Source organism: Cucumis sativus, chromosome 1 (genome assembly GCF_000004075.3).
Source record: "Cucumis sativus cultivar 9930 chromosome 1, Cucumber_9930_V3, whole genome shotgun sequence".
NCBI lineage: Eukaryota > Viridiplantae > Streptophyta > Magnoliopsida > Cucurbitales > Cucurbitaceae > Cucumis > Cucumis sativus.
Genome location: NC_026655.2, coordinates 16,953,703 through 16,959,634, shown reverse-complemented (window position 1 = coordinate 16,959,634; position 5,932 = coordinate 16,953,703). Strand labels below are relative to the sequence as shown.

Below are 5,932 nucleotides of genomic sequence, written 5' to 3'. Positions count from 1 at the left end.
TGAGCTTTTTTTTTATTTAGAAATTGCGGTTTTGTTATATTATTTAAAAAATCCCTTTTGCTAATTTAAAATTAATTTTTAAACTTCTATTGTTTTGTATTTTTTTTTAGAAACAATATCTATGGAAACCTATATTTCATCCCATTTTCTTTTTCAGAATTTCCTTAAAACTTAGGTTGGGATATTTTTGTCCATATCAATATTCTAGATCTTGGTTATACTAAACTCTGTTAACATGGAGAAATTTTTAAAAATAACAAATTTTATAAAATATTTAGAAGTTATACCAAATTAGGTTGTTACAGTGATAAAAGATTATCATTGATAGAATTCAAAATTTTGTTATAGCTTATAAATATTTTGATTTATTTTATTATTTTTAAAGAAGTTTCTTTAATATATTTATTTAGAATTTTAAAATATATATCAAAAGTCAGTCTAACCAGATCACAATAATCGACCTTAAGTCTTATCTATTTAATTTGAAAGTTGTAATGTGTCACGACATATGTTTAAGTCTTTCATATAATTTTAATAACTATGATAATTAAAATTGTAACTGGCGATTAATAGCTAGAGTTAAAACCTACACTACTTAGGGAACTACCACACTCACATATATAATAACAATCCTTAATTAAAATGATCTATTTTAACATAAAGACTTTCAAACATGTGAGTTGTTTTGTGTATCCATCAAAAGTGTTTTATGGACTTAATGTGCAATAAAATTAAAGATTGTACTACTTCACAATTGTGGAAGAAAATTAGATTCAAATCTTTACTTTGAAGACTGTAGGCAGTTGTGTGAAATTATTATTATGTTTATTATTGTAAACCAGCTAGCAAACTTTTATTAGAAATTAAAATAAAAATAAACTCATCCAACATCTTAAAAACAAAGGTTATTGAAAGTTATTTTTATGATATTAAAAGTGCATGTGAGTATGGATACACTTAGTTGAACATATGATAATAGCTAATTGGGTCCATATATGATTGTAGAGAGCCTTCAACCATATTGATTAGACCCATTTTGTTGAACTAAACCCCTAAAATTAGCTGCCACAAATAATGAAAAATGTCACCTACATCTTCACAGATATTTAATATATACCACACATATATTATATCTTTATATTATCTTATTTTTGGACTCAACCTTTCTTCTTTATTTCTTTGTCCATCAATGCAATTCTAGAGTTCAAACAGTGTTTCTCTCTCTCATACTACCATTGGCCACATTGAAGATTAGCTTTCTTTCCTTTTCCTGCAATGAATTTAAATGTTAAAACTAAAGTATAACCCAATTTGTACGTAGGGTATGTTTAAAGTCATGTGGTTGAATTCATACACTATCATACTAAAAAAAATAACCTATAATAAATTTTTAAAACAAGAACATTATCAAATATAAAAAAAAAAAATTAAATATTTACAAAATGTAGTAAAAGTTTATAATTTACCATAACTTCTCATAAAAGCAAATATATGTGCTAAATATGGTTTCGGCAGGTTTATTATCACTATTTTTTTTTACTATGTTCTTGAAGCTATTTTCAAATTGGGTGAATTATCCCATTTAGTGCAACTTCTAAAAACATGTATTTTTTTAGAAGAATTATAAACACAATTTCATATATGTTAAATAAAAATATGAAAAATATAATATTATTGTAAAATGATTTGGGAAATGGTAAAAAAAATAATAAAAACACAAATTGAATTTCAAGAGATAAATGGGGACATTAAAGGGGTGTAGAGAAACAGAGAGGAAGGAATGGTCTGCGTCCCACATCGAAAAAGTGGGAGAGGTGAGAGGTGGTACGGTGGGTATTCGGGTAATAAAAAGGAATAAAATAGGACAGAAAGAAGGAAGTTTACCTGGACGGGGTGAACTGTTGGTGAAGAAGAAGCCATGGCCTAGTGTTGGTGACCTCCATCGCACGTTGGGAGGTGTGCCCGCCTAAGGTCTGTCCCAAGGGGCACAGAGAGGCTGCGTCATAATTTGTGGTAGTGGGGGCCTCCTCTATTCCTACTTCTTTTAATTCTTCGTTTTTCTTTTTCTTTGACAGATCACATTCTTACTGCTCTATTTTTATTGCCCTTTGTGTCATTCTCTTTTTCGATTTACTTTTCACGTTTTGAGAAAACTATCCTTTTACCTTTGGCCTGCCTTTCATATGTTTCTAATTCTATCATTTTTAACTTTTTGATTTTTTTTTTTTTTTAACCACCGTTTCATTCAGGATTGAATGTGAATTTACCTTGTTTTAATTAAATTGGATCATTGAATATGACTATTCTTTTTTGTGAAAAAAATGAATGATTTCACTCATGAGCAACCAAATGTCATCCTCCCAAGTGCATCACATGAAGTGTATAAACACAGATTGTCAATCTCCCTAATTTGGCTAATCTAAATTAGGTTCAGAAGATCTTATTCCTTTAGACTGCGTTTCTTAATTACTGTCTTCCTAAGAAAATCCCATCACTTTATTTTACCATAATTCTTCCTCATGTATTTCACTTTATTTTATCGTGTGTTGAATTATTTTCTTCTCTAAAGCTGAAAACCGTAAGTGTTGAATATCATTAGAAAAGCTCTTTTTCTCACCTTGGAAAACTGAAAACGGTTGCATGCTCTATAATTTGGAGAGAGTGTGGATTTGAGGCGTATCCAAATGGCCACCAACCCAATTTTCACCCACCGACATCTATGGATTGGACTATGGGCCTTTGTTTCCAAGCCCAACTCAATCAATGAGAATTGTAGAGCTCTTTGGTTTAAAAATAAAAATCTAATTAAATGTATAAATTGATTCTCAGAAAAGATGGAGATTTTAATTTATATAATAATTATTTCGATGCAATCCAAATTTTAGGAGTATAAATTTAATCAAAACACAAATCTCAATTCTCGAAGATAAGATCAATAATTCTAAATTCGCAATAATTATTGTGAAACAAAACTTAGCAATTCAATAATTAATTATTGAATTGTAAGAAAATACATATAATGCAAAATAATTTTTCTTCTTAATAAATTAGGTGACATAATAAGTTGGTAATAATGGTAATAAGTGGATAGATAATGTAATTGATAGATAATAATTTTAAATGGTCAAATTGTTTAACACATATATTAATGAATACATTTTTTAAACAAACAAGATAAAATGAACACAAACAATAAGTTCATAACACCCTTTAGAAACGTAAAATTCCTCACAATTAAACAAATATTTGTTGAACATTGACTCTAACTACTATATATGTTACCCTATGTGGTCATCCGAAGTTGGTCGTTGTTGATTGAGTCAAAATGAACTATATTAGCATCTACATTAGATAATGTAATATATCCACATCTTTCGTTCCAATGGAGTCTACTATCATATCTACATAATACAAATTATGTATATTCAACATATCATTCATATCATCTCCGAAATCTAGTGTAACTCAATTAACTTAAAAAAAAAAACCATTTTCTCTTTTGTTTCTAATGCTAAAATTGTCATTTGAAGTGCAATTTTTAGGTTGAATCATTTTTTTGAAAGAAAAAAAAATGAAAATTTACTTTGGAAATGAAAGAATTCTAATTATATATGTTGATCGCTACGCGGAGCGGTCGACCTCTCGTTTATTTAATTTTAATAAATAGTTTTGAAGTCGCCATCAACCATATTAAGGTGTGATTGGTCACCCAAAAAAAGAAAAAAAATTGTCTGCGTACATTCAAAGATTTAAGTTCGGGAGTCAGTTGTGTAGGAAAGGTGTTAGCACCCTACAACACCAAAAAATGGTTACCCAATTTTATCTTTTAAATTAAATTATAGAGGTTCACAAAACAAAGTTTTTATTTAGTTTTTGTTTAAATGTCCCATGTTTATCAATTCATATCGAAGAAAATAAAACCTAAGCATGAATTGATGATTATGGGTGGCATAGGAGCCATTAGAAAAATTAAGTTTATTTTTGCTTTAAAAGATTTTTATTCACCTTAAGAAAATTAAGATACCAAAACTTGATATTTTAATATCTATCATATGTGTTTAATGAGAAATTTCATGTATCTAGAATGAAAACACTACTCAGTCTCATTTAAAATATGAAATGTGTTTATTTAAAAACAATCTATTAATTAAATTTCAATCGGAAAAATTTCATGTATTCATGGACTTTAAATTATAAAATCCATAAAAAACAATATTTTTCTCCAATTTACATTTTTATATTTCAATTGGAAAATGAATAATAACAATGAGCAAAACATTATGAAATTTGAAAAAATACTTGAAGGGTAATATGTGGAGATAAAATAAATGCATAAAACAAATACATGATAATGTAAACAATATGCAAAATGTACAAGATGATTAATTAATACACCACAGACAAGATAATTAATTAATACAAAATGATGCAAAATAATTAATTAATTCAAAACATGTAAAATAATTAATTAATTCAAAAGGATGCAAAATAATTAATTAATACATAAATGTGAAAAATAATTAATTAATACATAAATATGCAAAATAATTAATTAATTCAGAAATATGCAAAATAATTAATTATGCCAGACCAGAGTAATAAATAATTAAACGAGGATGTCAAATGGATGAAATAATAATTAACTGCAAAGTGCCAAAGTAGGTTTAATACAAGATGCCAATAAATAATCACAGTAGTCAATGGATGTCAAATAATTTTAGTGATTAATTAGTTAATACATAATACAAATAATTCGACCAAAATAATTAACAATATGCAAATAATTAGCTCACAATGGAGGATGCCAAAAATTAAAACTGTCAAATACATTGTGCTAATTAATTAACAATGCATAATTAAGAGAGTATGTCAAATGAATAGTTATTTTCAAATGCATAATTAACATATATGCCAAATTGATAATTATTAAAGCAAGATATCAAATGGATACACACAATTAACACATAATGTAAAATGGATGCCTCCATAATTAAAAAGATAGCAAATAATTAAATCAGTATGCCAAATGGGTGTCAAATGAGTGTTAAATAATTAAGACATCAATCAAATAATTAACAAATCATTTAATTAATTAACTAAATAAAATAATTAACGTAGCACGCAGATGGATGCCAAATAATTCAAATAATTAATCGAGAAGACACTGATTAATTAAGGCAGTAGCCAAATGGATGTCAAATAATTAAACAGATGCAAAAAAACTAATTAATGTCAAATGAGTGTCAAATTAATTAAAGATGCAGAACTCAACAATCAAAGTAGTCCAATGGCCAAATGGATGTCAAATAATTAACGATGATGCAGAAAATTAACACAGACCAAATAATTAACAAATGAAATAATTAATAGCAGCCAAATCAGATAATTAAATCACAACATTCAAATAGGTGCCAAATAATTAAACGGATGCAAAACTAACCATCAGAACAATCAAAGAGTCAAATGGAAGCCAAATGATTCAAATGAGGCAAATAATTAAAAGATGTGAAATGAGTGTCAAATGATTAACACAACAGCTAATTAATGAGTGATTTAAATGAATAATTAAGACAGCACCCAAATGGGTGCCAAATGCAAAATGTTCCGCTTCACCTCTTTCAAAATCTCTTCTCTATCAAATAATCCTCCTAACAAAAGAAATTCCCCCACAATTGAATCTTTTCATTCTCTTTTTATTGGAAAATGTCTCATTTTTTTAGATAGAAGTGGAGTAGGTTTAGATAGTGAATTGGAGTACAGCAGAGAAGAGGAAAAAGGTGAAAGAGTGAGAGAACGTGAGAGATTGGAAGAAAGTGAGAGCGTTGTAACCCATGAAAACAGGGGATGATTGAGAAAAATAAGAAGAAGGAAAAAAAATCTTTACTTTTATTTTTAATTTTAAATATGTTTTTATTTTTGTTTTTGTTTTAAA

At 27.5% G+C, this 5,932-nt stretch overlaps 1 long non-coding RNA gene and 1 other non-coding gene across 2 annotated transcripts; one reads left to right on the top strand and one right to left on the bottom strand.

The window, feature by feature from the left end:
* Positions 1-905: 905 nt before the first annotated feature.
* On the bottom strand, positions 906-2,786 carry LOC116401731. The gene is made up of 2 exons (XR_004214067.1): positions 1,885-2,786; positions 906-1,270 (listed from the first exon to the last, which is right to left on the bottom strand). It is a non-coding gene; the product is annotated as an uncharacterized LOC116401731 (long non-coding RNA).
* Positions 1,877-2,032, top strand: LOC116401833. The gene has a single exon (XR_004214238.1). It is a non-coding gene; the product is annotated as a U1 spliceosomal RNA (small nuclear RNA).
* Positions 2,787-5,932: the final 3,146 nt, after the last annotated feature.